The 21,227-nt window shown below is 42.7% G+C and overlaps 1 protein-coding gene across 8 annotated transcripts in view; it reads left to right on the top strand.

Moving 5' to 3' along the window:
• erfl1 (Ets2 repressor factor like 1) overlaps window positions 1–21,227 on the top strand; it is a 102,735-nt gene that overhangs the window by 2,494 nt on the left and 79,014 nt on the right. For 7 of the 8 annotated variants that reach the window (XM_029452128.1, XM_029452126.1, XM_029452133.1 and 4 more), the window contains exons 2-4: window positions 226–831; window positions 17,414–17,505; window positions 18,541–18,587. The gene's annotated coding sequence lies outside the window, so the exon portion shown is untranslated. The remainder of the gene's footprint in view (window positions 1–225; window positions 832–17,413; window positions 17,506–18,540; window positions 18,588–21,227) is intronic. The other variant, XM_029452129.1, reaches the window with a different exon arrangement.

The raw sequence follows: 21,227 nt of genomic DNA on the forward strand, positions 1-21,227 counted from the left end.
CATTTGAGAAGAAACATAAGCATGAATGTTGATTGAGTTCGGTCAGAGGTCTCTAGCAGTGATTAACAGTGTGTTTGCACAACACCAAAGTCAAACTTTGGACATTACAGTCTAAAGGAAATGTTGTATAATATAGAAAATGGGTTAAATTACCTTCTGTTCCTATTTGCATAGTAGAAAGTGCTTTGACAAGCTTTCACTGACTTCTGCTTTCTTTATCTACAGGTCTATAGATTTCCTCCACTGAAGAGGAAGGCAGCAGGTAAGATGACTCAGAGACTTCAGCATCCTCAAAAGACTGCACACACCAAGGACAGAACTCCTGAGGAAGGTAATGAAGATCCACTCTTTAGAAAGGAGGCCATACCTAAAACGACTGAAAGCATACCAGGGGGTGAGGAAATTCTCTTTGACCAGCGGAATAATCTGTCATCAAGTCGGCCCACAAACCCAACTGTACAAACTACAATTGACGGTCCCACAAGTCAAACTGCCAAAAGAAGGGAAGGACAAAACGAAAGCTTCACTTTGGAGGAATGTCCCCTGAAAAACTAATTTAATTACCTTACTTACAAACATCATCAGGTCTGCTAGAAGAAGACCAGGATGCCCTAGAAGCACAGAGTAGAGAAGAGTTGAAAAATGAAGAGGGGGGAAAGCATTACCTGGAATGATTTTAACTGTAAACAAGTCGAACAGGAGGCCCCGTAACAAAGTTTGGGAATTGGGAATTTGAAGGCCTGGAGGCATTTGTTAAGGGAGAGACTGAGCCACGCTTAACTGGACACTGTGAGGAGACGGCACCGGCCGAGGCAGCGGAAAGCAACACAAGTAAGCCACCTCGCATCTCATCTTTGACTAATCCTCCTCAGTGCATTTAGATGCTTCATTGAAGACATTTTGAAGCTTATTTTTTACTCATTAGAATATGAATTTATTGCTCGCATTAATACAAATTTGTTTTGACGATGCGTGTTAACCATTTTAATTGATGATTGAATCTTACATGGATGTCTGATTTAGATTTTTTTTTTTTTATCCTAAATATTTGAGAATTGTAATGAACATTTTAACGTGTTTTGATAACTTCACTGCCTTTACCGACTCAGATTTAAGTTTATAAAAGCCCAAACTCTGGCAGGTAAATAAGCAAGTTCTGCTTATTGTTTGCTTAATTTGCTGTCGAACACGAAGTCTCCGCATGCCTAAAACTACAACGTCGTGGCTACAAGACGTTAGCCTGCTGCAGACCTTTAGTGAAACCACAGACAAGAATTCTTCCCGGGTTGTTGTTGCCGTGTAAAAAAACTAAAAAAAGGAGAGAGAATACAGGAGCACAATGCACGCAGACACAGGACTTGGAGAATTCATCGTTAACATGTACAAACTGAAGTATTAAGAACAATTATGCAGTATACCATACATTATAAAATTGTGTTTATTTAGATCTGTCTACTCGGCAAATAATTAGAAACCAGCAAAACATGGAAAAGTGTGTGTGTGTGTGTGTGTGTGTGTGTGTGTGTGTGTGTGTGTGTGTGTGTGTGTGTGTGTGTGTGTGTGTGTGTGTGTGTGTGTGTGTGTTGAATTGGGGATGTGTTCTCTACCTGGTATTTGACCATACATACATTAATTATTACCTGCCTTTTAAATTCTGTCAAGGCCACGACAAACCAAGTTACTTATTGATGCAACTTTCTTTCTCTCTCCAGCTTCTGTCTCTGTAGGACACTCCTACACTCCTACACTCCTGAGTTTCACCCGTGTTTCACGGCACAATCTCTTTCACTGCCTCTGGCTTCCTGCAGCAGCAGTTCAAGTGTCATCACTGGGATTAGCACTATGGTGTAGTTGGACAAGTGTCCTCTAGATAACCGTCTTTTCAAATTAATCTCTAGAATAGTGGCTTTTAAAAATGTTGCACAAGCGACACACCTGTTTTTATATCTGTGCAAAGATAGCCTCTATGCGTGTGTGTGTGTGTGTGTGTGTTACTGTATGTAATTCATAACCTTTTGTATATATTGCAGTGATGATGCACACCTTTTAGGAGCCACTGTTCTAGTCGTTAACTGTCCGGGGAGCACTGCTACTTTCCAGACTTTGATGCAGCTCACAGTCCATAATGTCCATGATCTTAAAGCAAACAGACCCATTTACAAGCTGGGGAAGGCTTTAGTTGTGCAGAATGTGGTAAGAGCTTCATCAGCAGGATGCATATCACCAGAGGATCCATCACAAGATGTTGTGATTGCAGGGTAAGGGTGGACGGCTAGCAGCTACAAACTCCAAAGGCCTGTTTTGCCAGGAAGTTTACTATATACTATATACTATACACAATAAATAAAACAAACGTGAATAAACCCCAGGAGAAAAGACGGCAAACAAATCTATACATGACAAACCTCTCTGAGGCAGGAAAACCCTTTTTTTGTTTTGTTTTAAATGAATGAAAAACAATAATGGAAAAAAGATGATTGCCTTTTTAGTGTTCCAGATTACCTTTGAAATTTATTGTAATATTTTCTTTTCTTTTTTTAAATCTCACCGTGTCTCTTGCATTTTATTCCCTGTTAGGATCTGAATGTATATCTGCCTCTAGGCGGGCAGTCATCAGAGGAAAAGCGTGCTCGCACATTCATCTACACCCAGGATATGCATCACTAGGACGAGGGCCACAGCCAAACCTGTCTTGGTCAATTCGGTGGGAATTGGTCTATTATTTTTATGTCCGCAATTACGAGGACAGAGCAGTAACTACGACTCCAGCGCAGATAACAAAGATATATTTAGGAGTAAATAATATTGACTGTACCTTTGTTTAAAGCTGGAATCAATACTTCTTAAAGCGTGTCCATTTTTCATTTAGCCGCGTCATGTCTGTGCGGAGGAGGGGCAGAGAGATGAATGGGTGGATTCTCTAATTCCCCCTGTTGCAGTTATCATAATTGTTGAACAACCACGGTTTTTAAAGATCGGGCTCGAGGAGAGGCAGGCCACACAAAGAAAGTTAATAGATTTGGAAAATTGAGATGGATTGCACAGCAGCCGTTTTTAGAATGTTCCATCGGCGTGGCAGGCAGATGGACAAATATGATCCGGGGATGAGGAGGTGGGGGGGGACACTGCAGCACACAAACGCAGGGCGGCAGAGAATGCATCCTGATAAATAAAGGTGTTACTGTTTACCCTTTCTGTGCAGTGTGCGTGTATCTCATCGTCTGGCAGGTGATAGCCGGATACATCACAGTTTGAGGCCTACATCAGCTTTAGAGCAGATGAGTCGGCCGATGAATTCTCCCTGAAAGTGAAGCGGCAGTAGTTCCTCTCTTGAGGCACCAGGGGGAAATGGATAGCTGTGGAAAGGATGCTTCGGGGAATAGGCGAGCTCAGGAAATGTCTCTCAGCTCAGAAGTTTGGCCAATTTGTGAGAACTATGATATGGAATGAGCCTGTGGTCAGCATTGCATATAGAAAATGTCTCTTTTGTCCCTTTGTAAAACCTCCCATCATACCTCCTCCATCATAAACAGTGTTGTTCCAGCTGATAGTGCTCCCCGTGTAAGACCTCTGACCCTGTCATTTGTCTGCGGACGATGGCTTTTAGAACCTCCAAAAGGATGTTTTACAGCAGTGATTTATCCAGAGGGGCCTACATTTGTTTCCATTGCCATTGTTTTCACATTTGAGGTGTTCAGGCTTTTCTCTGCTCCTCAGAAATCTTTCCCATATCCAATTTTCGCCTTTCCCATGTCCAATTATCCCTAATATTCAGATGATTATGGCATGATGCTTTCCTTCCCTTCTTTCAGCGTTCTACTCTTTTTCCTCTCCTGCTCCCCATTTCCCCCTGATTCTCTTTCACTCTCCTCTTTATATTCTGTCATCCGGCGACATGATATGAATGTTTACAGTGACATAATGTTTAATCAGCTCAGATATAGATGCACCACGATGGCTGAGTCTACTGCAAATCATCCACAAATCGAAACATAAAATCTTACATTTATTTAGCCTTCCCTATCCCAGAACCAAATGGCAAAAAACATTTTCAATCTGTCCCCTTTGACAGACAGTCGGTAGTGTTTTAGGTTGCCGTCTGAGAATTGAATTACCCCATATTGAATCTTATAAAGTCTAGTTGAGGGGATTTTCTTTTTGTGATGTAATTTGAGCTATCCAATTTTCCTTGTATTTACTGTCTATATTTTGTCAATTTGGCAGAGGAACACATTGTGTGCGTTGGCGCTGGGTGTCACTGGTGTCGTCACGCTTCGGTGGTTTTGGTGTTGGCTGGCCTCGGAGGTCAGTGTGTGGGAAGAGATGGTGGCTCTGCAGGGCTTTGCAGCGGCTCTTGGCCTGTCCCTTTGGGCTCCGGCAGGCCCACATCCACTCCTCTTATTCATGAACGGGTCAACACACGGGTCAAAACACACCGTTTGACTCCCTGCAACACACTGGTGTGTGTGGGCGTAGATGAAACCGGGTATTTTGTGGGCCTTTGGTAAGCTGCAGCTGGTAGCGGCTCTTACTTCTCTCCCTCTCAAGTCCAAATGTGCCTAAAAGCATGGCTCGCACAAAGGAAGGAGAGAGAAAACGCCATTGAATTGTGTTGCATTGAGTGCTGAGAGTGGGCTGCCGAGTTGCACATAAAGGGATGGAAAGACGCTGTTTATTCCCTATTAGCATCACCACATTGACAGGTTGGTCGAGAGGTGAGGAAGATTTCTCTCTCTCTCTCCCAACCACCTCGAATGCTTGCACTGAGAAACTATGCCGGTCAAACTAACATGTTCCCCACCAAGCCCGCCGCTATCGTGGTGACTCCTGAAGTGGATCTCTTGACCACGGCCTCCCTCCTCCTTTCATCCCACTCTAACCTCTTGCTCTCTCTGTCTCTTTAGTGGAGGGATAGAGATGTGGAGGGCGAGAGAGACTGACAGTGTGCGCTCCCCTGCTCAGTAAATATGAACTGCACCCAGCAGACAGACTCATTCATCACTGGGGAAAGAGGGGGAAAAAGGGGTGGAGAGGCAGGGTGGAGGGATACAGAAAGGACTAAGAGAAATGTCCAAAAGACAGAGAGGGAGGGATGAAGAGGAGGACGAAGAGAGGTGGGAGGAATAGGAAGCAGATGGAAAAGGGATGAAAGAAAGGAAAGTGTTCTGGGTGAAATGAGTGGGAGAAAGAGATAACAGGCTGAAAAGGGGGAGAGAGTCCTGGATGATTGAAGGATAAATAAAGGATAGTGGATGTGCATGGGGAGGAGAAACCTCAAGCATGGGAAAACTGATGAAATATCGGAGGACATTTTATATCTCATCACCAGGAGATCTTGTGTTGTGATCGCTGCCCTTAAGCATTTGATTATGAGAGCAACATTAGTTTTGCTGCCCTACAGTCAGGGAGCTCATGTCTCACTCTGACTTGTTGCTTTTCACATTTTAACCTTGAATATGCACCATAGGATATATGTCTGGATCTGGAGGTCACGTTGCATTGCCCCTGCAAACTCAATTATTTCCATGCACTTTAGAGTGTAAGTAGCAGTTAGGCATGATGTGAGAACATGCACAAGTTATATAAACTTCTCTACGTTATTAGAGAATCCCATGAAAGGACGGAAGTAAAAAAAAACGGCATTTGTTGGGGGACTATTTTTATTTTTTCACTGGTCAGTATTTACAAGTCAGTGCATGTGGATCAAAAATAAACTAGTGTCGGCTCACTATTTTGTTTTTAATAGTTGTGTTCTATTTTAATATCACCAGACCTATCTTTTTTTTATTTGCATCTGAAATTGTACAGTTTATTCATGAGACATTAAAAAACTATTAAAATAACCAATATATTTGCCAAAAACACCAGAATTTCTCACAAAAAAAGAAAAGCTTACATATCCTTTGCAATAAAATAATAATAATAATAATGTATCTTCGTGTTTTACATATTTCCACAAAAAGAAGTGATGCATTATTATTGTTTGTTCACGAGTGGGTCAGTTTAAAGCGGTATCTTTAGGATTTGAACATTTCTCACTTTGGCGTCTCCCAGTAGTAATCTCCAAACTGAAGCTGCAGCCGACAGCAATGCACAAGATGTATTTGATTACTGAGATACATACAGTAGTTACTGTGTATTGATCATTGACTCAACCCCACTGGCAACAAATCAATTGAGTTTTTCTGAGTCTTAAGACGAAGAGATCAAAACTGCAACTTGTGTCCTTTTGAGCTATTCATAAACGTATTGTTAGTCTGGTTCTAATGAAGATGATCTCTACTTGTGTCGATCTGTCAAGTACTTTTGTGACAAATACGTTTAGTCAGAAGTGCCCTTGACGTGCCGTCGTTTACACTATCCTTGAAATGTGCTTTTATTTCACTAAAGGCTTCGAACGTTCCAAACGCATGCCATACCAAATGCGAGGAGACAAAAACAACATCAAACTATTTCTTGAAAATCCCCAAATCCTTTGTCCTTTCCGGTCCATGTCCTCAATTTCCAACAACTTCCCCCTCTTCGCTCCCACCAAAACCACCTCCTCTCCATCTTTTTCCACTCCGCAGAAAGACAGGAGAGAGGGAAGATGATGTGTGACAGATGCCATATTTCGACTTTCTGTCAGGGAGATTAATATTGACACAGTGTGTTTCTTACCAGGGGCTTGTTGACTGTGTGTGTTGGGCTTTGATTTCATTATCCTCTTGCTCGGCCACTTTTTTCTTAAGAATCAGACAATAACAGATGTGGCGACTGAAATAGAGACACTCATATTGGAGGGGCTGAGTGAACAAGTTATATTGCCGGGTGGGTCGGCCATCAGTCCTGTTTGTCGTTGGAAGTGTGAACGCCCCCAAGGATACCCAGAGACCCTTCAGTTCTATCAACTCCTTCAGCAGCACGGCCCGTGAGCTGCTGTACATAGTGTCCTAGTCCCGCACATGTTCGGACTGAAATGTGTTTCAATGCTAAGCTACTTGTAAAAAAAATGGTTAGCATGTTTCAGAGCAATATAGTACTTTTAACTACACAAGTTGTATTTGACAGATATAGTTACTAAGTGGTTTGCCTATTAAGACTTTAAAAAGCTTTAAATAACTTTATTTGTGCAGACAGACAGGAAATAACTCTGGATTTATAGGTTATTTATATTTGAGAGTTGATTTTTTTTTAAACACAAACAATATTAAAGCATTGTAACCAACAACCGCGACTTTTTACATTTAGAAATGAAGTTGTCAGTGCGCTCTGGTGGACAAACTGTGAAGGCTTCGCTGTTTCTAAATGACCTCGAGGATTTATAAAAAGATAATACCAACTGATACATCGGTCTAAATCTGATTATAGCGCTAATTATTCGACCAGGTACAACATTAAAAAGCTGCTCATTCATGCATTAGTAATTAGGAATGCACGATATGTCGGAGGCCAATATATTATTGGCTAATAAGTGAGAAAGAAAACAAACGGATCACTGTGTTTAAGACAATAGAACTGACGTGAGCCAGTCTGCCGGCATAATGAGTGCTTTCTTACTTTCCACACTTCCGTACATAACACACTTTTACTCAAGTGAAAGTTTAAATGCAAGACTTTCACTTGTTGTGCTTCTTTTCCCAAGTACGTCTCCCACCTCTGTATTTTAGACATTGTAATATCGTGATATACTGGAGCTTATACATTTATATTAACAGTTATAATAGAGTAAGAATAATCTATCTGAGCTAGAATAATGTCAAATATTTCTTTTAAATTGGCAATAACCTCCATGTTTTTGAAATACAGGTCAGCATCTGTCCAGCCCTAGATTGTGATGTAGTGTGTGTGTTTGGAAGAAACTAGTTCAGGATTTGTTCCTCAGTCAGATCTTCCAAAGTGCTCATATGTTGGATGATCTACGCGCCTGTTAGGGCTGTAGATGGACGCATAGATTTGGCAGAATGTAATAAAATCTAATTGATTTAAATTTAATTCCTTTGTTGATTTGAGAAACCTACAAGTGGCCTCAAAGCTCGACGGCCTTCATCTCCAACTTGTAAGCCTCTGAGAACTTTCTGACGCTTATCGAAGCATTTCTGAGCTGGATACAAGAGATGGATCCTACAGCTTCCTGATTTAGTAATTTCAAAGTGTGGGGCTTGCTGTTAGTGGGAGAATAAAATCAATAGGCCTCTCTGGAGAGGAGTAGGTATAGCTTGTAGTCCTATGATATGAGAGAGGATCCGAAACAGGAAACACAGACGATGGAGGAGGAAATAAGGAGGAGCAAAGCAGCTTCAGCGAATAAACAAATAGAAAGCAAAGTAAAAGAGATAATGCAAGAAGGAGACAAGAGAACGATGGGGGGAAACAGTTGTCGCCAGAGAGTTTTATTGACTCCCCCCCCCCCCCCCCCCCCTCCTCTGTCCACGTGACTACCAGATAAATTCACACACAGTGAGAGAGAGAAGGGTAGTGAGGGGGGGGGAGAGAGAGAGAGAAATGAGAAAATAAATTACTCTGGAAAGATATGACGATAGGCTACACGCGGCTTTAAATCTAAAAGGGAATTCGCGACACACTCGACCAATTTGTCACTGTGCTTTTTGCCTCTTTTCATTTCTTTTTTTGCTACTTCCCCCCCCCCCCCCCCTATTATTTTTCACCCCTCAATACCCCGATGCCCCTAATTTACCTCACTTTTCCCTTGTAGGCCTGTCCAATTCTTCTTCACTCTGTTTTCCAAATCTTTAGGATCTCCACATTGTGCAGCTGCCGCGGTGTTGTCGTGTGAGGATATAGGATGTTTTACTTTCTTTTTCTTTTTTTAAACCTACCTGTCATGTTCAAGTCTTTATGTATTGGTTTGTAATTGATGACAAATCCATAAATCCATCCACCTCAGCTCCTCTTTCAATAGGTTTCCCTTCATCTGTAACTACAATCAGATTTGTGCCTCCTCGTCCTCCTCCTCGTCCTCCTCCTCCTCCTCCTCCTCCTCCTCCTCCTCCTCCTCTGCAAACATGGGTCTATCAAAATCTGAGAGAAAGGAGGAAATGAGATGCATCGTAAAAAAAAAAAAAGAAAAAAGAATGAGCGCACCCACGGTAAAGGATGTCGGGAAAATAGGTGGAAGAATGGAATGGAAAAGAGAAAAGAAAGAAAACGCAGACTTAAAGTATACCCCCCCTCTCTTTTATTTAATTTAGACGCCAGGCGAAAATCGATCCTGCCATTCGATACGCAATCCGAATCAAGGCGAATTAAGCGGGCGGAAATTAACTCTGAAAATATTTTTGATGGAGTGGCTTGTAGTCTCTCGGCCAAATGGACTGCAAAGTGGAACAAATGACAGGGGCCTAGTGGTGGAGACAGCGCCGCTCCATCTTCCATTAGGCCGTAATGGGATAGGTCCAGCCCCCTAGCTCGACTCGGCTGCATTAATCAAAACAGCCGCTATATGAAGATTTATGGTTCTCCACTCCAGCGAAGCCAGAGCCTGAGCCAGTTCTCGGTGCGTATGTTTTCAGGAGGGGGTCGGGAGTCCCCCCCCCCCCCCCCCCCCTGCTTTTCTCTCTCTCTCTCCTCTCTCTCTTGCCTCTCTCCATCCATCCTATAGACTTTGCCCCTACCTGTGGGCCTGCGTGTCGCGCCTTTACGCACACACGCACACCTTTAATCCAGAGACTGTGTAATCGCATCTTGTCATTTTTGTCAACAGGCGTGTCAAACCGAGAATTTTTGGTTGACTCTGTAATATACTTGTAATAGTCGGTCTATATGCATATCAGCATGGCGCTTAATCAAACATTATGTTAAGTGGTGCGGTGGGAAACAAAAAAGCTCTGGATGACCTTCAGACAACATAAGAGAAACCATAAACAAAAAGTCAGACATTTGAAACGTGTTCCCCCGATCTGTGTTGTGTATAATTACATTTTCATTACTTTGCTGCCTCGTAGATTTGAAATGCCAATCAGCTCGTCTCCAGATAAAAATGACATGTCAACTCCGCGGGTCTGCCCTCCACACAACCCTGATTACGTGTTTTGATTTGTTGTTTTTCAGTGTTTTTCCTCAGCAACTTCTCCTCTCTGAATCTCCGAGCTGTATGGTTTGCCTGTTGTCACCTCTTACCCGTCCAACATAACAAACAGCAGACAAACAAAATGGGCATCCTCTGGCGTTCAGTAGTGAGACTTTAGATTACAGCCCGTATTGCTGCAGCTCCTCTCTTCGAGAAAGCCCATTAGGAGTGTATAGACCGGTGAGCCGGCTGCGGCTGTGACGAGCCAAAGGGACAGACAGGGGGAGACAGTGTGACGGAGAAGAGTGTGGCGGCTCAAGTAGATTGGAGCTGGGATCCATCCAAAAAACTTCAGACAAGTTTTGATGAGATGAGACTGATCGGACCCACTGCTGAGAGACCCCGTTTGACTTTCTTTCTGTGTGTGTGTGTGTGTGTGTGTGTGTGTGTGTGTGTGAGGATGGATGAACTCTCCCCAATAGATGGATCCCACCTCTATTTATTCACACACACATTTCTGTATTACCAAACTTTCACAGCTCTTTCCTATTGTCCCCTCCCTTAACCCCTGTATCTTGTCAGTGTGTTCCCCCATTATTTGTGTCCCCTCTCTTTCGCCTCCATCTGGCTCCCTATCTTATTCCACTTCACTCTATATTCCCCCATTCCCCATCCTCTGGCCTCTAACTCTCCCATGCGGATAAGCAAACCAGCGTGGAGACATCTCTATATCCATCTATCTATCTCTCCTTTCCTTTCGCCCTCCCTCCTTTCCCCTTTTCCTTTCTTCTCCCTCTTTTCCTTGCGAGCAAAGGGGAAGCTTGCTGCCAGTTTCAGTCTGCCAAAGGGTTTATTTAAATTAGAAACGCTTCAATCTCCTCACCCCCCCCCCCCCTTTCCATTCTCTCTACCTTATTCGCTTTCTTACCTCTTTCTCTCGGATAAGGGTGACTCCCACCTTTTCCTCGCTGACGGCCTCTAGGGTCCCGTCAATGCCAAGCAACTTTGTTTTGTAGATGGAAGTGGTGGAAAGCGGGGTTGGAAGGAGAGAGGAAACGAGGGAGAGGAAAAGTAGAGGTGGGAGAGTGGGAGTTGGAGAGGGGTCAGGGGAGACCTGTTAGTCAGTGTACTTTAGTTCCTTCTTCCTCTCACGGCTCATTCCACCCAGATTAGGACCTGTAAATGGCTTTAGGCTACCTCACCTGGCTTTGAATCTCCCCATCTCACAGGAATACAGGCAAACTATTACCTTTTACTCTCTCATTATCACACACTCGGATTTATCTTGCCCTAAAAGATATCACCCTTCCTGCTTTTGTTTTTTTGGATCATTTTTTACTGCACCTGCTCCGTTTGTGTACCCTAATTATGGCCACACAGTATCTTCTCCACTGTCTCTGTGACTAGGAAGGGTCAGTCATCACACCTAATCATCTCTTCTGTTAACAGTGACCCATCTCCCCGATTATTCTTCTATCCTCCCTCCTCAGGCTCTAATCCCCCTCATTCCCACCCTTCCGACCCCTCCTCCTCACCCATTAACACACAATTATTTTTGGGGGCCGACACGGGCGAGGGGGAGGAAACGAGGTGTGGAGAACACAGAGAGACTGTGTCTCTAATGGCTGAGTGACACCAGACGAGCTCATAGATCATGGAGATTATTAATACCACTGTTAAACACCCCATTCAAGGGCCGCTACCATCCGCACATGCAGACACACACAACCAAAATGCGCACACACACATTCTCAGACCCCTAACATATCTCATTCCCAGCACACATCTTCATATGAGCTGTCATTCATGCTTGGTAAATCGGCACCAATTTCATTTGAGTCATTTAAACAATGGCGGGTTCTCATTACAGCATGTGGTTGAGGGGTAAAATCAGATTTACAATTACAACTCTCATTGGCAGTGTAGGCTATTATTCACGAGGTCGTTTCCTTATGACTCGCCTCATGCAATATTTCTAATGACGGTAATTCCAGGTTTGATCTGATTATCGTGTATACAGTGAGGTGAGAGATTCTCTCTGACTTGCCGGTAATGACCAGGGAAATGTGGCCTTTATGTGGCAGCGGGGGCCCATCTAGGGAGAGCAGATTGAAATGCAGGCGGGGAGGGTGTGTGTGTGTGTGTGTGTGTGTGTGTGTGTATGTGTGTGTGTGTGTGTGTGTGTGGGTCTGCGTGCGTGCGTGCATCAATGACCTGTCCGTTTAACCGTTGGGGTTCTGGGGAGATGGCAAGGGGGAGCCAGGCGTCCCTGGAGAGCAGGGTCTGGGGAAATCACACTCTCACTTTCCCCAAACAACCTGGAGGCTGCATGGCAGCTGGCAGCAGCCAATACACACTCCCACTCCCTATATCCTAGTTTATATGCAAAGAGACTCCTAAACACACTGGATCTGTGATGTATGGCCTGCGTAAAAAAATAATTTAGTGAAAATCACACCTAGTTCCTTTTTTAAACAGCCACATGATCGGTTAGTAAAACACGTTAGAGAAGGGAAACTAAAAGCTACAGAATTTCAGCCATTATTGATAATATTTCTTGCCAGTTTTGTAGAACACTTGACTTTTCACAACTTCCAACATGTGAAGGTTACACTTACAGGAACCAGCCAATAACAAAATGAGTTTATTTAGTCAAAGCAGGGGTGTAAAAGCGTACTTTAGTGTTGTACTGCTCCATTAGCTGATCTCAGGTCTCCCTGTGAGCTCTGTTAGTGCCAGCTCATTGATTCCTTAACTAATCACTCTAATTAAAATGCCTTTTACTCATTCAATGGTTTACATGGCAGCCTACTACTTGCATGGATCAATTGCCACACAAATTTCTGTCAACAATTTCAGTTTGTTATCTACTGTTTTTGACAAAGATTTACATTTGTACAAATGTACCTTTTTTTTTTTATAAAAAATGTACAACACATCGCACTTTTATTCAGCGGGATGACACTGGTTTGAACAAGGTCAAGACCACAATACATGCAGTGTGTGTGCTGACTGCTCCTTAAAATACTTTGTCACCTAAGGAAATTGGTTTCCTGTTTATGCTGCATGTTATAAATCGGTCTCTTTGTCTGTGAATGATTCAGGCAGAAAGAATTTACACCCTCATTATATGGAGAAATTAGAATAGTATAGTCATTAAATAATTAAAAAATACAACCAAAGAATTATACGTTGTCTCAAGCTGTCTTTTTTTGATGGATGTCTGTTTATGACTCGTTCCGCCTAGAAATTCCTACAACATTTCTTTCCTGATAATATATCAATTTATCAGCAGAGATTCTTATGTTAATTTCCTCCCCATCCCCCCCCCCCCCCCCCCCCCTTCCCCTAAAATAAAGTATCTCACTCCCAAATGATCTCGAACTAATTAAGCAAGCGTTAATTAAAATTTCGAGAGAGGATAAACGTGGTAGAATTGTTATGGAAACGTTGGAAGTTAATCAAGCTTTCAAATTATTGATAACATCCTTAGAACAGTGATCGATCGGGAAGACATTAAGTGGCAAAATAAAACAACCGCATTCAGATTTGATGGGTGCCCGTGTGTGTGTGTGTGTGTGTGTGTGTGTGTGTGTGCGTAAAGCAATATGCTAAAACAATTAGGTCCATAATACATAATATTAGTCCGCATGACGAATAGGATATCTTTTGTGTCATTTCAAACTTGCCTGTGTACACGTGCGAGTCCGTGACTTGAGCGTGTGCACGCGAGTATGTGGGGGTGCATGGAGGGGAGGGAGGGGGGGAGGATCTCTTTATCACACAAACGCCATTAATCAAATTTGTGCGTTCAAATTGCATTGTGAACTCCAAGAGACCGAGATATTGACGTCTGTTGATATGAATATTTCCCCTCTTTGCACGGCGTTGCGCCTATTTTAAAAGCAGCGTGCTTCCCCGTGTGTTTACATGTTTCTCCCCTGCCTGCATGTCTGTTTACGCCGGTGTCAGAGCCTGTGTGGCATGTACTTACAAGGCGCTTCATCATCCCACCAGCGATAGGAGCAATTCACCCATAAAGTGGGTCTTTCTCCCATAAATAATATTCAAGTCGCTCTATTGTTAAGTGAAAAGTTGACTGGTGTTTGATTTTTTTCTTATTTTTTTCTCCTCTTCTTCTTTTCCACGGCGACCTCGGGTTAGGACTCATACATCACGGGATGACAGCTATAGAAAGGCCCTAAATTAGCAACTAAATCGAATATTGATCAGCTATGTGCGGCCCTGCGAGTCGCGCCTCCTTGCCGTTTTTTCCAGAGAGAAAGAGAGAGAAGGGGGGTGTGAGGGGGGGTGAAAACGAGAGATAGAGGGGAAAGGAGGGGGGCGGTGAAAGGTGCTTCTCTCTCTCTCTCTCTGTTTGAGTTTAAGTGTTTGTATGTGTGTATTTTATTGCCCATTGCTTTGGACTCAGAGTAAAAGCATCGGTCTTGAAATTAGATGTTTTATTTTTGTACATATGCCGTTTTTGCAAATGAGGAAACAACATAATACTAATCTCTGTATCTCTCAGGGAGCAAGCAGACTCCATATGCGTTCATTTCACGCTTTAGCTGTCCATCCATCTAGGTTACAACCTTCATATCGTCCCCGTCCTCCAGCAAGCTAAGTATTGCTCCTTATTGTTTACATAAAGTTCAAATGAAGTCCCTCATTACCCACTCGCCTATTGGCTCCTGTTTATGGATCATTGAGTGTGTTGGCGCTGTTGCATCGACTTCCCCCTTATCCCTGCTGCTGGGACGAGTGGGAGGTCGGCGGCGCGCACATGCTCTCGCAGCGGGGACGCGTTTGATGAAAACGATCAAGAGGGCTCTCGCTCTCTCCCGGGAAGCGTTGTGTGTCCGGGGCGGCGATGAACCAAGGCCGGGGGAGTGGGTGGTCAAGGTTGCGCCGGGTCAGTGAGATTAGTCCCGGCGTGCTCTGTAACAAAGGGCCGGATCGTCAGGTGCCGCCAAGTCTGGATCAAAGTATCGGGTGTAGGACAAGTGGGGCGTTAAACAGGGATGAGCTGCGGATTACAGCGGGCTAATCGGAAAGGATGCTTTCAGTCCATTAATGAGTGCTCAAGTAATGTCCACGGTGTTTTAGTTGTTGTTGTTTTCTCGCCTTTGACCAATATTTTCAATGCAATCACAGGCTACTTTTAGGGATGGGTCCCTCGGCCATATTACACAAAATGTTTTTGGTAAATGTGTATGCAGTGGTGGAAGAAGTACTGAGGCCCTTAAGTAAAAGTGACAAATCCATGCTGTAGAATGAGTTATTTTGTTATATATATAATTCTACATGAGTGGATTACTACAATCACTGATGCAATAACATATAAGCAACATCCTGGTGGAGTTCCTTTTAACTACTTTATATCCTGTTGGGTCAATTAATCTGTAACAATGCATTATATCTATTATTACATTTCAAGGTGATAATATGTTATGCACCTAGTTGCTTCCCAGACACTGTTTGTAGGTTAAAAAAAAAAAGACAGGTGAGTGTATAAGTCAAAAACATTTCTGACACTCTACAAAAGTTAAACGTTATTAATTTCACAGATGAACTATATTCCATTATATTATACTGATATGTGTCTTCTCCCTTCATCTAGCCTATTACCTATAGCCTTATCTTTTATTTGCATCACACACAATCATCACAAGCTTGGATGTTGTCTGCAGTGTGTCCCTGAGCATCGTCCCGTGTGTCAGCTGTCCAGCGTGCTGAATTATCTGGACCCACAGCAGCCCCCGCCTCGGTGCCGGGACACGTGTTCGCTGTCCAAGGTGCTAAAAGCACCCTGATCGGCACCAACCAGACTTTTAATTACTTTGCAGGCCTCCATAAGCCCCAATGTGCTTTATTTATCAATCATTTCGCCATTAAGTGAATACAATACGTATAAACGCCCAGTCGTAACAGAGCGAACCGAAAACCACAATTCATCCTGACGGGGTCACTCGCAGACATGTCGTTCTGCTCGGGGCTTTGTTGCATCCACGACCCCCCCCCAAATAAGCACGTATTCCCAATTGACACGTTCGTCACCCAGTCTCAGGGGATTTAGTGACAACACGTGCTTTAATAGAGATTATATTATATGTATACTGTATAACCGAGACTCAACATCCGCACAATTAGGATTTACTGTCGTATGTTTTGTGGTTAAAGTAAATGTAAGCTACTGAAGAGCTCCACTGCTTGATAGTGTCGTTATGTTGAACTATTTATATTAAGTATCCAAATGGAGCCGGAGACGGAGAGCTACACAGAGCGAGGCATGAAGTTAAGTTTGTCTGAGAGACAACGCGCGCCCCTCCCTCCTTCACGCGCCTCTCGGGCTACTAGCAGCTCTTCAGAACTCCGCTCGAGGACATTCCGGGAACCATCTGTTTCCGGCAGAGCACCGGGCGCGGGGCATGCAGGAAGCGAGGCTCACAAATTTGCGGGGAAAGGTGGTTGTCTGCCAATACGCTTGTTGTGAAATATCCCCCCCCCCCCTCCCACACACGCACACACACACTCGCACCCCCTCCGCTTGAATTCCTATCTGTCGTGTCGTACCTAACAGGAGAAATGAAGTGTTGCAGAACAGAAGGGAACACCAACCTAATAACTCTGCACAAGGAGAGAGTGTTAAAATGAGTGTTCCTGGTGGAGATGTTTCGTTAATGAAGGGACTGGGAAACTGCTTGTGGTACAGCTTACTATACCTGTTCATACCATCACAATCCACTATTGATGGCAGTAAGGGCTGGTCCACACACACATAACAGGTGTGCAGGTGTACGAAGGAGTGAAGACACTTAGTGTGAGGTAAACTGGCAAAGAGACAAACCAATCTCCACCTCTGATGAGAAGTGCCCTGGGCTTTTGCAGCACACTGCATCTGCAGATATGATCTGTGCATCTTGTTACTTTATCACTTAGATTTAATCTATTTTAAATCCGATAAGTTCCTCCCAGTGGCCTGTTCATACTTTTATTTTAATCTAGGATTGGGCCATAGGAGAAAATCAAATATCACGATGTTTATGACCTCACTTTTGATTTTGTAGGGTTGACTGTATTCACAAAATATTTACACAGTGAGATTTTTGATAAATAATCATCAGTAATCTGGATATAATGAGTAAGTGGGTAAAGTGTGGTAAATGCAGTTCACTTTACTGTAATGCAGCTTTTAAAACTAGGGAAACACTTGTGCGATATTATCCAAAAGACAATATCTAGTCTCATATCGTGAAATATATGTAATACCGATATATAGCCCGGCCCTATTTTAAACATTAATTTGCGCTGTGGTTTTAAAGAGCATTGTCATTAGCAGGGTGACACTGATTTGGGTCCAATCCAGAAATATGATGAGATCTCCACTTGCTCCCTCTTCAGGGGGCGAGCTTTCTCCGACCCCTGCAAAGTAGAGCTGATGGGGCTCCGCAGATGCATCACCTGAGACCAAAGGAATCTGCCGGCACTTCACAGTGAGTGGAAAGTGTTAACGGCATCATAGCCTGAGGCCGAGGAAAGAGATCTCTATTTGTGTGAACAGGACACCATCTTTCTCCGTTGTTTGTATGCTTTTCCCTTTTTGTATTTACTGCCTTTTTCATGATATGAATTCCTACGTCTAACGGATGGCTGTGGAGACAAACTCAATAAAGGCAAGACAGAAATCAGGACGCTCTCTGACGGAACAGAATTAAAGAAAACACGCATATTGTTCACAAACAAATGGAAGCTAGATATGTCATTTTGCAGTTTTTTAGTCTGACTTTTGTCTAAATTAATTATGGATTCAGGATTTAATCTTTAAATAACTTGAATACAAACACTGCTACAAAGTCATATCATGTTGCATGCAATGCCAATTAGTAGCAATCATCATCTATAAAAAACAGGTCTGGCAATTAGCGCTTTGTTCTGTTAGTTTTCAAAGTAACACGAGGCCGGAGCTTATTTTTATACACGTCACAATCACAAGACGCTATAAACAAACTCCAATCAAGCCTGAGCTGTTTAACTCCCTGACACGACTGTGCCATTACAATAAAGCCATTGTTTTTGTATTTCAAAAAGAGAGTGTCTTGTGGGTTCTTGTATCCTTATCCAAAGAGCACCTCGAACAAGAGTCCAGGAAGCGCTCGTACACAAACACATTTCTTTAAATCTGCAAAGTTATTTGATCCTTCTGGAGGAAAAGTCTTAAATCTGCTTAAATATATACCAAACATAATTCAACAAATAAGAATAGTGGCTACAAGGTCAAATTAAATGGATATGATGGATGTATACCATTTCTACAGCTTTGATAAAATGCTGCTAATGGCCAGGCAACCTACATTTCTTTTTTACTGCAAAGTCTTTGATGATGAAGTGGTTATTTTGTTCTAACCCCTGTATTTGCTCTCGACTACTATGTATGTTTGCCTTTGCCATATTGCAGAGGCTCGGAGAAGAATGTTATCACATTTGGAGAGTGATATTGATTAATGAGAACCTTTTTGTCACACACCAAGGCTACGGGAGACTGATCACTGAAGATCAAAACAAAGGAGAGAGCCAGGTAAGAGCAAACAAGGAGGAACAATAAGTGCAACTGACAATGGTAGACGCAGTGTTGTTAGCCAGAACATGACTGGAGAGATAACGAAACACAGGGAAAGAAAAGAAACAAAAACATCTTGCAAAGTAAAACCGAAAAGTAGCACATAGTGTAGAAGTAGTAGAAACGGAGGGATAGGGAAGGAAAGAGGGAAGGAAAGGGGGAAGGAAAGGGGGAAGGAAAGAGGGAAGGAAAGGGGGAAGGAAAGGGGGAAGGAGGGATAATTACATTAGAAAGAAGAGAGGGCCAAAAGGAAGGAAATGATTAGAGGAGAAGGGACTGATACCCGATAGAGAGAGGGAGAGATGGAGGAGGGGATGGGCGGGAGAGGAAGGCTCACTTACCGCCCGCCGTTCAATATATACTGACACTCTCTCTCTGTGTCAATACACAAACACGCTGCGTGTGTGTGTGTGTTGGTATAGCTCTGTTAATCCTAGTCTAGCGTCCTATCTCACTTGTCCCATCCGCGGTCTCTGAGGAACATTCATGTCAATCTCACTCATTCTCTGCGTCGCAGTTCATCTTGAACTTCCACGTTGGCTTCTCCGGTTTCCAGTCGCCCCGATTAGAATTGATCTGATTCTTTTTAACCACTATTCGCATCAGTTTGATCCACGGCTGCTTTACATGATCTGACTGCATTTAACTTCAAACCATTATTAAATATTGTTTTGTTTTTGCCAGCTGCCATCTTTGAAATGTAGAGAGCCGTAGTGTCTCTTTGTTCTTGTGCCTCTGTGCTGCTTCTTCTTTCACCTTGTATTTATCTCGCCTCAAAGTTATACTATCTCGCCACATATCTCCTGTGCCTCGCCATCTATCAACTGCCTTCCCTTTCTCTCTCTCTCCTCTCTCTCTCCCTCCCTCCCTCCCGAGCTCCCTCTTTCCAGGCGGCCTACCTTTTGTCATTGACCCCTGCCCTGGGTGTCTGGGCATTGACTGGCTCTCTCCGTGTCACTGGAGCTCCCTGTCAATACTTACCAGGTTTGGCCACCCTCTGCGCTGTGGTCAGAGAGTGGGGGAGAGAGGGAGATACACGAGATGCTCCACAGCACCGGGAGATAAAATAAAAATGAATGAGAGGGAGAGTAAAACAAAGAGGGATGGAGAAGAAAATGATGGAGGGAGGCAGTGTGTGAAGCAACCGTATAAGGTTGTTATACTTTAGTATAGCCTTCTTGTTCTTTGTCATGTGAAGCTTTACAGTGTCTGAGCTCAACACCAGCTATCTGCAGCCATCTCATACAATTCTTTCTTTTACCAATCAACCCTGAGTCTACCTCTTCTTTTACTTGAATACACTTTAGCATATAAGCTAATAGTAACTGTGTAGTAAGTATTACATTTCATTATTCAACGATGTACTGCAGCTCATGAGAAATTAAAAGAACAATTGCAAGAGCTGTTATGCACAAATCAAACTTCATAAAACTTTGAGATCTTGCTATGTCCCTTTACTCTTCGTCTACATCACTGATGTAAAGCGTCGACTCGTTGGATCTTCATGTTCTTGTTTTATGCAGTGTATCCGTCCTTTTAATTGCATTTTTATTTATTATTCACAAGAAAAATAAACAAGCATTTCTGTAAATATGCCGGTGTTATCCAGCCGGCTCAATTTCAACTGCAGTCTTTTGACGAGATGTTCTAACAACCGTTAAAATTACCAAATATATACAGTGAAAAAACCAAACATTATAGGACAGTAAGACACTGCAGTGAACGCAACATCAGCACATATCAGCAGCTTTAGTAGGTAAAGAGCATAAAACAAATAGGACATAAATCATAGGTTAAATAAATAAAGTAGGCAATAAATATTTCTGGTATTGAATCAACATATATATATATATATATATATATATATATATTCTTTTTTTGATTATAGTTACTCAATAAATCCTGATAATTAGAACCATATTGTGTTAATTTGTTTATGGTATTAAACATTAAAATGGACTGATTTACTTTTCATTTCGTGTATTTCTAAGGTTTACGTTCAGGTAGCGTTTGGCCCATAAACTATGACATAAAGCAAGATTCACTGACTGAACGGTTAAAGTTTCAGAGCCCTTTATCAGCTTTAAACCCATTTTTAAAATTATAAACAATGGGTCAAGCACATGTACTAGCAATGCATGCAAACACATCACAATTAATGAATTAGCTTCATGTATAATGTCAATTAGTCAAACAAATGAACTTTCGAAGCAGAAAGAAACATGCTCTGCTTTAGCTGCTGGTACTTGGTTATAGATAAAGGATATAAGATTGTACATTTTGTACCCTATTAGAGATTTGTGTGGCAGCTGACGTTGGTGGTTGACTGTTTCTGAGTGCGTGTGCAAGCTGAAAGCCAGAGAGCACGACAACAGATTTAGGATCAGTGTGCTGATGGCTTCATACGTGTTGTTCATACTTATGTATGAAGATGGATGTGTTGAATATTCACAGTGTACACTCAGGTCAGCAATAATTAGTAGATGTGAGAACCCCAGTCATGTTTCAGACTGACAGATGTCATTCTGTACATCCTCATCCACAATTCATACAGTATCATTTATAAACTCAGTGTGAGCGTCACTCCCTATTTTACAG

Source organism: Cottoperca gobio, chromosome 16, assembly GCF_900634415.1.
Source record: "Cottoperca gobio chromosome 16, fCotGob3.1, whole genome shotgun sequence".
NCBI lineage: Eukaryota > Metazoa > Chordata > Actinopteri > Perciformes > Bovichtidae > Cottoperca > Cottoperca gobio.